Raw genomic sequence first — 10,891 nt, forward strand, 5'->3', positions numbered from 1 at the left:
CAGTGGATGTTGTATATTTGGATTTTCAAAAGGCCTTTGACAAGGTGCCATGCATGAGGCTGCCTATCAAGAGCCCATGGTATTACAGGAAAATTACTAGCATGGTTAGAGCATTGGCTGATTGGTAGGAGACAGCGAGTATGGATGAAAGTATTCTTTTATGGTTGTCTACCAGTGACCAGTGGTGTTCCACAGTGGTCAGTGATGGAACCACTTATTTTTATGCTGTATATCAATAATTTAGATAATGGAATAAATGGCTTTGTTGCCAAGTTTGCAGATGATATGAAGATTGGAGGGGTAGGCAGTGTTAAGGAAACAGGAAGGCTCCAGAAGGACATAGACAGATTAGGAGAATGGGCAAGAAAGTGGAAAATGTAATATGTTGGAAACTGCATGGTCATTCACTTTGGTAGATGAAATAAACGTGCAGAGTATTTTCTAAATGGGGAGAGAATCCAAAAATCTGAGATGCAAAGAGATTTGGGAGTCCTTGTGCTGAACATCCTGAAGGTTAACTTGCAGGTTGAGACTGTGGTGAGCAAGACAAATGCAATGTTAGTATTCATTTCAAGAGGTCTAGAATACAACAGCAGGGATGTAATGCTGAGATTTTATAAGGCACCGGTGAGGCCTCACCTTGAGTATTGTGAATAGTTTTGGGCTCCCTATCTAAGAAGAGATGTGCTGGCAATGGAGACGGTCCAGAAGCAGTTCACAATGATGATTCTGGGAATGAAAGGGTTATCGTAAGAGAAATATTTGATGGCTCTGGGCCTGTACTCACTGGAGTTTAGAAGGATAAGGTGAAACCTCATTAAAAGTTTTCAAATGTTGAAAGATCTAGACAGAGTAGATGTAGAAAGGATATTTCCCATGTTGGGGGAGTCTAGGACAAGAGTGCACGCCCTCAAGATACAGGGGCATCCATTTAAAGCAGAGAAGCAGAGAAATTTCTTTAGCCAGAGGGTGGTGAATTTGTGCAACTTGTTACCACATGCAGTTGTGGAGGCCAGGTTGTTGGGTGTATTTAAAGTAGAGATTGATAGGTTCTTGATTGGCCACAACATCAAAGGCTATGGGAAGAAAGCTGGGGAGTGGGACTGAGGAGGGGAAAAAAGTATCAGCCATGACTGAATGGGCCAAATAGTCTAATTCTGCTCCTATATCTTATGGTCTTATGGATAAATTTGCCATCAGTCAAGCTAAGTAACTGAAACTGAATTTAAGACCCATAATTAGATATAACACTTGTTTTTCCTCACTGAAGAATTATTAATCCATTTACTGAAAGAATTTCCTGTAGTTTTTAAATTTGATTTTTTTTTGTTAAATGGACCATTTCCTGAGTAAATTGATTTTGTTGTAGAGTTGACTGGACAAAAATCTGGCAAATGCAGTATATGTGGAAAAATGTAAAATCATCCACTTTGACGGGAAAAATAAAAGGGCAAAAACGGAGAGAGACAGCAGAATCCTGGGATGCAAAAGGATCTAGGTATCCTAGTGCAAGATTCCCAAAAGGATATAATTCAATTAGATACTTCAAGACCCCATATCAGGAAAAATATAAAGATACAAATGTGATGTGTTGGAGAAGGTGCGGCTCTAAGGAGGCAAATCATTTTCATATTTTCTGGGATTGCCCTAAATTAAGTCTATTTTGGGAAGGTATTCATAGAACATTAGTTAAGGTACTTAGGTCCCAGATACCTCTGAACTTTGAGACGCTCTATTTGGGGCATGTATTGTTCCTTGAACAGAAGGAAGATATAAAGTTGCTGCAGGCCCTCTTAGCGGCAAGTAAGAAATCAATCACTAGAAAATGGCTAAATCCAATACCACCTACATCAGAAGATTGGTACGAAATTATCTTGGAAATATTTAAAATGGAAAAGTTGACCTACTCCCTGAGAACTCAAAAAGAAACATTTTATCAAATCTGGAATAAATGGATTGAATATATAACCCCAATGCGAGCAGACTTTAGATGACTCTCCTAATGATTTATATTGCTCTTCTCATCAACACAGTAATATTGCTAACGTAAGCACCCCTAGTCTAAATGTTTGTTGTTGTTTTTTTTTTTAGAAAATAGAGAATTAACACAAGTAAAGGGAAAGATTTGGGAAAGGGATAAAAAAAATGGAAAAAATTAAGTAAATAAGTACATAGGGATTGGATAATTATGTCTGCGGGCAGGAACAAGCACGAACAAATTGGGATATAAACACCTACAATGGTTGGTATAAAGGCTTGTATGCAACATTTTGGACCAGTGGAAATGGTCCAGAAGGGTTGTATGGAAACTATTATTACCATTTTTCTTAACAACTAATTTCATTACTTAGCCTAATAGGTTAGATTTACCACAGTACATAATTATCTATTTAAATGTTTATTTTGCTTTTATATCATCTCAATGTGTACTTAAGAATGTATAAATAATTGTAGTTTTATACATATAAAAAAATGGAAAAGGTTATATGTGTGAAAAAAGTACATGATAATTGTGAACTCCTTATCCAAATAAAAATAAAATTAAAAAAAAAGAAAAGCTAATAAAATGTTATTGTACTGACCTCCTCTAGCAATAAGGCTGGGAAATTATACTTTAGCTGTGTAGGGCTTTGAAAGAGCATTTACATTTCCTTATAAAATAGAGCTCCTTATTTAAAGAAGGATGGCATTGTATCGGAAACAGTTTATGAAAGCTCACTAGACTAATACCTAACATGGATGTGTTCTTTTACAAGGTTGAACAGGCCAGGCGTACACAGTAAATCACAACCACAAGAAAATCTACAGATGCTGGAAACCCAAAGTAACACACACACACAATGCTGAAGGAGCTCAACAGGTCAGGTAACATCTATGGAAAAGAGTAAACAGTCAATATTTTGGGCCAAGACCCTTCTTCAGGACTGAGAAGGAAGAGGGAAGATGCCAGAATAAAAAGGTGGAGGGAGGGGAAAGAGACTAGCTGGAAAGTGACAGGTGAAGCCAGGTGGGTGGGAAAGGTCAAGGGCTGAAGAAGAATCTGTTAGGAGATGAGAGGGGACAATAGGAGAAAGAGGAGGAGGAGGGGACCCAGGGGAAAGTAATTGGCAGGTGAGAAGTAGTGAAAGGTCAGAGTGGGAATAGAGGAAAGGAGGGAGGGAAATTTATTCACTGGAAGGAGAAATCAATATTCATGCCATTAGTCGGAGATACCAGACAGAATACAAGGTGTTGCTCCCCCACCCTGAGAGTGACCTCATCATGGCACGAGGAGGCCACGAATCGACACATCGGAACAAGAAAGGGAATCGGAATTAAAGCTTTTGGCCACCTAGAAGTCCTGTTTGTGGTGGATGGCGTGGAAGTGCTCGACGAAGCGCTCCCCAATTTATGACATGTCTCACCAATGTAGAGGAGACTGCATTGAGAGCACCAGACACAATAGACAACCCTAGCAGATTCAAAAGTAAGATGCTGCCTCACCTGGAAGAACTGTCCACAACCTTCCCAAAACCTACATGACGTTAAAGTCATGAATGAGATTGAGCACCCTTGACAAGCATCCAGCTATGCTGCATCACAATATCGGTCAGATTTTCATAAGTTTGAAAAAAGCTTGAAGAAATAAAATATAAGAGGAGCATATACTGTACGTTAAACAGCAGGACCCTTGGGATCATTGAGGTGTGAGTCTATAGTTCCCTACAAGTTAAAAGGGTGGTAAAGGTCTCAATAGGTCAGCATGTTGAGTATAACCACAGGAAGTCACACTGCAGCTGTACAAAACATTGATTGGGCGACATTTGGTGCATTTCTGGTCACTCCTGAAGGATATAGAGGCTTTGGAGAAGGTGCAGAAGAGGTTCACCAACGCGTTGCTGGATTAAAGATTATTAGCTATAAGGAGTATTTGGACAAACTTGGATTGTTTCCCCTGGAGCACTGGACGCTTAGGGTTGACCGGATAGAAATATTGTATATTATGAGACAAAGATAGGGTAGATCGTTAGTCTTTTTCCCAGGGTGGAGACATGAACCAGAGGCTATAGTTTTAAGGTAAGAGGAGCAGAAAGCTTAAAGTTGAGTTCCAAAGCAATATTTTTAATGCACAAAGTAGTGGGTGCACATCATGCTGAGGTAGGTGATGGAAGCAATGTTTAAGACATTTGGCAGGCACATGAACAGGCAGGGAATGAGACCATTAGACCACAAGACATAGGAGCAGAATTAGACCATTCGGCTTAGCAAGTTGGCTGCACCATTCCATCATGGCTGATCAATTATCCCACTCAACCTCATTCTCCTGCCTTCTCCCTGTAACTTTGTCACCCTTAAAAATCAAGAATCTATCAACCTCCATTTTAAACATACCCAATGATTTGGCCTCCACAGCAGTCTGTAGCAATGAATCCCATAGGTTCACCACTCTCCAAGAATGGAGTAGTACAAATCATGTGCAGGCAGATTGGATTAATTTAAATTGGCATTCTGGTTGGCAAAGACACCGTGGGCCTTTCCTGCACTGTATTGTTGTATGACTAAGTAAGAGGACATCTGATTAAAACTTAGTTAAGAGATTTAAACTTTCCCTGCCTCCCCAACCTTCAGCTCTAACCATGAATGTTAAATATTCACGTACTTTATTAGTCAAACCTAGCTACCTTTGTGGCTTCCTCATATACTCTATTTTCTAATTTCATGTGACAATAACTCTCTGGGGTCTCAACTCAACTCTCATCATTTTAGGCTTCTCCTCTGCCTATTTATGACTCCACTCCAAGCTCACAACTTCACACCCTCAATGACCCGCTCTCTACTACCGACATCCCATTCTCATTAAACTGCTAACCAACATTGCTTCCGACTCCCTTGGCAACAGACATTGTAAACAATTTCCCCAGAGCCAAGTAAATTCCATCGGTGTCTGTGACCACCAAACTGAGCACAGCAACAGTTGCAAAGACGTGAAAGCAAAATCTGTACCAACACAGGAACATACAGAGACCCCGCACTTTCAAAGACTTCATCTTTGAGGTGTTAATCCAAAGCTCCTCTGGTCAGTATTATGGTGCACAAAAGAAACCATGGTATTATTTAAAGAAGAACAATGTCCTAAGCAGCAGTGAAATGTAAACTGCTGGAAGAACACAATGTGTCAAGCAGCAGGTGTGGACAAGAAGGGATGGTTGATGTTTTGAGTTGAGACCCTGTATCAGAATTGAGAATGTAGAGGGAAATAGGTGCAAAGCGGGGGAAGGGAAGGAAGATGATGGACAGATTTAAAAAGCAGGAAAAGTAATCTCAGGATTACTACCAATGCTGCACGGGTAGAAACAGGTACACAGTGCATTTCGATACAGGGCTAAGGAGCTAGTAGAGGAGGGAGGGCTTCAGATTTATATATAATTGGCAAGGCAGGCAGGATCGCTACAAATAAAACAGTCTTCATCTGAGCTGGAAAGGAATCAGTACATTTGCTAGTGCTACTTGGAGGGTTTAAACCAGAGTGGCAGAGGGGTGGGAACCACAGCAGCAGGGCAACAGGTGGTAGGGTTGAAGGCAAGGAAGACAGTTGCCAAGTTAGACTGAAAGGGAGGAAAGCAGGGGATAAGCTAATGAACATGGTGGGACAGAATGGTTGAAATGAGTTTATTTCAACACTAGGGCTATTATGGGTAAGTCCTCCTGTGCAAGAGCCAAGAGCAATTCCTTTAAAGTTTTTCTACTCTGTAACTGGACAAATGCGCACAAAGTATATCGTTCCCTCTTCGCTTGTTTTCTGTGTGTCCTGCGCATGCCCAGTAGGAGGAGATTCGCCCAAATATCCGTCTAATGTAGACGGAGATATTTTGAAAAACGCTTAGTGTGGACGCCTGTCGTTTTCACTCGAAACCGGCGTTTTCAAAATTATCCGGCGTAGTGTAGACGTAGTCTTAGAACCTAGATAAGTACATGGAACTACGATGAATTACAAAGGCCTGGTTGCATGAGGGACAGTACTGGCAGCTCATTGTTCCTGGGTTTCCTTCTTTTATATGTGATAAAGAGGGATTTTGGAGGAGGGTAAAAGAGGTCGAGGGGTTTCACTAAGGGATAAGGGAGAATGTCACAACGGTACTCAGAGAGGACTCATTGGAGGGATATTCCAGAGGCATTTTGGGAGGGACTCCAAAATGAGAAAGGTGTAATTGTGCAAATGAGATTATACTATCGTGCCCTCCCCCATAAGCCACTGAGAAGTAGAGAAGCAGATATATACAGATTGTGGAAAGGTGTTAAAGAAAAGGGTTTTAAAAAAGTGCTAAAGTGGGGGAATTTAACTTTACTTAATACAAGAGACTTTGATGGAGCAGGATTTCTTCAGTGCATCCAAAAGCGTTCCTGAAACACTATGTGGAGAATCCAACTAGAGAAGAAAACATACTGGATCTGGTTGTGAGAAATGAGCCAGACCGGTGATAGACCTGACAGTGGGTGAACATTTTGGGAATAGGACTGACATGTTCAGGTAAGGAGTAAGGGCAAAAATGTTAAGAGAGCCTTGAATGACCTGGAACGTCCAAAATATAGTCAGGCAGATAAAGGCAGCATAAACAAGGATTAGGAAGGAAAAAAATACAGGCTAGACCCTTCTAGAATATAAAGTGCTCAAGCAGGCAATGAGGAAGGCTCAACAAGATCAGGAAATGTACCTGGCAACCAGATCAAAAAGAAGGCGAAGGCACATTAAGGAAAAAAGAGAATAACTAAGGAGAGGGCAGGTCCACTCAAGGATGGAAAGGATAGGAGCCAGGGGGCGGGGTTGTGCTTGGAGTCAAAGCAAGTGGCAGAGTAAATGAGTACTTTGTGTCAGTATTTACTGAGGAAAAGGATTTGGAAGATAGTGTGGGCATGCTAATGTGCTGGGATATTTTAAGGTTAAGGAGAAGGTAATGCTGAATCTTCCAAGGCACATTAAGGTAGTTGTCCCCAACCCCTGATGGTATATACAGCCTACCAGAATATTGAACAAAGTGAGGAGACTGCTAGGGCTTTGACAAAGATCTTCGTGTCCTCCCTAGCAACAGGTGAGCTCCAGGAGCACTGCAGAGTAGCAAAGGTTGTGCCTTCGTTCAAGAAAGGAAATTGGGATAAACCAGATTGACCAACGATCTTCACATTAGCCGTCAGGAAGATATTGGATAGGACAGTAAAGGATAAAAATTGTGTTTGGAAAGACATGGCCTGCTTCAAGACAGTCAGCATTGCTGTGCAGGGCAAGGTGGGTCATGCCTTATAAACTTAACCAAGTTTTCCTCCCCCTCCCCCACCAAAAGGAGCTTTATGAGGATAAGGCTGTGAGCATTATTTCCTGGCATAATTTACATATTACTATTTAATTATTTATGGTGCAACTGTAACAAAAACCAATTTCCCCCAGGATCAATAAAGTATGACTATGACTATTATCTGCTTAGTAAAGCATTTGATAAGGTCCCTAATGGTAGGTTGATTAAGATAAAGATGCATTGCATCCAGGATGAATTACAAGTTTGCCTTGCCCATAGAATGCAGAGTAGGGGTGGAAGACTTTTACTCTGATGTGACCAGTGGTGTTCTGCAAGGATTCTTGAAAATATAGATAGGTGGATTATCAAGTTTTCAGATGACAGCAAGATCGGTGGAATTGTGAACCAAGTGGCATGTGGCTAAGTGGTTAAGGCATTGGACCAGCTACCTGAAGGTCGTGAGTTCGAGCCCCAGCTGAGGGAACGTGTTGTGTCCTTGAGCAAGGCACTTAATCACACATTGCTCTGCGACGACACTGGTGCCAAGCTGTATGGGTCCTAATGCCCTTCCCTTGGACAGCACTGGTGTCGTGGAGAGGGGAGACTTGCAGCATGGGCAACTGCTGGTCTTCCACACAACCTTGCCCTGGCCTGTGCCCTGGAGAGTGAAGACTTTCCAGGCCCAGATTCATGGTCTCGCAAGACTAACGGATGCCTTTACTTTTACTTTAAAGGACTATTAAAGAATACAGTGGGATATAGATCAGTTACAGATGCAGGCAGAGAAGTAGCAGGTGGAGTTTAATCTTGTTTTATATCTTACCGCAAAACAATATATCATGACATATGTCAGTGATGATAAACCCGATTCTGATCCAGACAATTATGTGGTGTTGTACTTTGTGAGGTCAAATAAAAAGAGGAATTATAGGTAAGTAAGTTAATGGTAGGCCACTTAATAGTATTGAGGTATAGTGGGATCATGGAGTCTAAGTCCATAGTTGACTGAAAGTAGCTACACAGATGCAGGAGGTGGCAAAAATGGCATATGGCGTACCTGCCTTCATTGGATGGGGCGTTCAATATAAGAGTACAGAAGACATACTGCAGCTATATAAATCAGTCACACCACACTTGGAATATTGCATGAGGGTCTGATCACCCCATTATAGGAAGGATGTGGAGACTGTAGAAAAGGTACAGAAGATGTTTATCAGGATGCTGGCTAGATCAGAGGGCATGAGTGACAAGGAAAGTGTGGCTCTCCCCAGAACATCGGAAGCTGAGAGGAGACCTGACAGATGTTTATAAAATTATGAGCGGTCTGGGTAGATAGTCAGCATCCTTCCCTCAGGGTAAAAATGTCAAACACCACAAGATATGTTTTTAAGGGTGGAAGTCGAAGTTTAAAGGCAACATTAAGGGCAAGTTTTATCTTAATAATGTAGGGAGGTAGGTGCCTGGAATAAGTTATTGGGGGTAATAATGGAAGCAGTTTGGTGGAGTTTGAGATTTCCACATAGACACATGAATATGAAAAGAAATGGAGGGATATGGAGGAGAACAGCAAGTATAATTTGACATCAAGATCAACAAAACATTGTGAATGAATGTCTGACCAGTGTTATATTGTTCATGTTTGATGTAGATAGGGCCAGGTGGGGGAAGACTCATGTTACAATAGAGGAACCACAAGAGGGGAAATTAAGCAGATGAAGCCACATGGGAAAGTGGAGGGAGAAGGGTAGAGACAGGTATGTGACAGGTTGAAGGGAGGGATGATAGGCAGATGGAAACCAGGTAGAGGGTAGGATGGGAAAAGTGAACCAAAGGGGTCAAAGAACACTGAGGCTATCTACAAGAAGGGTCAGAGCCAAATCTATTTCCTGAGGAGACTGAGGTCCTTTAACATCTGTCGGACGATGCTGAGGATGTTCTACGAGTCTGTGGTGGCCAGTGCTATCATGTTTGCTGTTGTGTGCTGGGGCAGCAGGCTGAGGGTAGCAGACACCAACAGAATCAACAAACTCATTCGTAAGGCCAGTGATGTTGTGGGGATGGAACTGGACTCTCTCACAGTGGTGTCTAAAAAGAGGATGCTGTCTAAGTTTGCAGGCCATCTTGGTCAATGTCTCCCATCCACTACATAATGTACTGGGTGGGCACAGGAGTACATTCAGCCAGAGACTCATTCCACCGAGATGCAACACAGAGCGTCATAGGAAGTCATTCCTGCCTGTGGCCATCAAACTTTACAACTCCTCCCTTGGAGGGTCAGACACCCTGAGCCGATAGGCTGGTCCTGGATTTATTTCATAATTTACTGGCATAATTTACATATTACAATTTAACTATTTCTGGTTCTATTACTATTTATTAGTTATGGTGCAACTGTAACGAAAACCAATTTCCCCCAGGATCAATAAAGTATGACTATGAAATCTGAATAATCCATATTAGGTATGTAGGTAACACACACAAATGCTGGAGGAACTCAGCAGGCCAGGAAGCATCTATGGAAATAAGTACAGTCAACATTTCAGGCCTAGACCCTTCTCCAGCATCTGCAGATTTTCTCTTGCTTGTGTGGGGTATGCTGGTAATGGGTAGGGTAATGTGCTGGACATGGAAGCTAGTGGGCGAAAGATGAAGACCAGAGGAACTCCATTTCTGTTCTGTCTGAGAAAAGGGGCGAGTAGGAAATAGCAAAAATGCATGTGAGGGCTCCAACTATTAGAGTAAGGGAACAACTACATTTTCAAGGTAGGACTTTTCAGAGGTTCCAGAGTGGAAGGCCTCATTTTGAGAGCAAATGCGGCAGATGCCAAAACATGGTTTATGTTAGCTTCTATAAGCATCCCTTCAGGAGACAGCTCGGAGGAAGCGTAGTTGTGATAAAAACGGGAGTCTTCGGGTTTATGGTAGATAATGTGACAAACACTACAGAAAAAATTTCTCTTCTTCACTTAACGAGATTGAGACTCGCAGTCCTCCACTTTCTTAAAGTATTTGCCTTCAATTTCTGACCTAACAAACATCGCCACATAATATCTCCAAATCTGTTTGTAGATGCATTTCTACTGTAACTTTGTTTGAATCACTTTAAATATGATTCCCGCTACACCACTGATAAGAACCAGTTCGTCAAAAAAACACAAATGCCATCCCTTTTCTTTGTCTACATTATCCTTCTTCATATCTGTGAAGTTTGATGTCGATGAGAATCCAACAAACCTCCTCCTCCGTTTGCTGCTTAGGGAGACAGACCCCTGTCACCTGCAATCACATCCACAGCGCTTTCACTGCTTCACTTACGCCACTATTTCAACATTATTTTCACTGAGGATGCTCCACTTCCTCGCCCAGATTTGGTTTAATCTGCAGAGCTAGATAGGGAGGGTGCTTCCAAACGGGACCAGTTAACTTTCCACAGTCTGGAGAGAAGGTGCATTGTACGGCCGACGGCCGCGTTTTCACTCACCGGGCACCGATGGCTTTCTCTCTCTCGCCGCCGCTCAGCAAAGGTTTCGTGTTTCCCGCCAAACGCCTCCGGCACGTCACAGACTGCGCCAGATGAGGAGGATAAAATACCATATCTTGGGTCGATTCTTAAACTAGAACTT

At 42.1% G+C, this 10,891-nt stretch overlaps 1 protein-coding gene across 2 annotated transcripts in view; it reads right to left on the bottom strand.

The window, feature by feature from the left end:
- Window positions 1–10,842, bottom strand: part of wdhd1 (WD repeat and HMG-box DNA binding protein 1) — an 89,779-nt gene extending 78,937 nt beyond the window's left edge. For both annotated transcript variants that reach the window (XM_063049169.1, XM_063049161.1), the window contains exon 1: window positions 10,750–10,842. The gene's annotated coding sequence lies outside the window, so the exon portion shown is untranslated. The remainder of the gene's footprint in view (window positions 1–10,749) is intronic.
- Window positions 10,843–10,891: the final 49 nt, after the last annotated feature.

Source organism: Mobula hypostoma, chromosome 1, assembly GCF_963921235.1.
Source record: "Mobula hypostoma chromosome 1, sMobHyp1.1, whole genome shotgun sequence".
In the NCBI taxonomy this organism is placed as follows: domain Eukaryota; kingdom Metazoa; phylum Chordata; class Chondrichthyes; order Myliobatiformes; family Myliobatidae; genus Mobula; species Mobula hypostoma.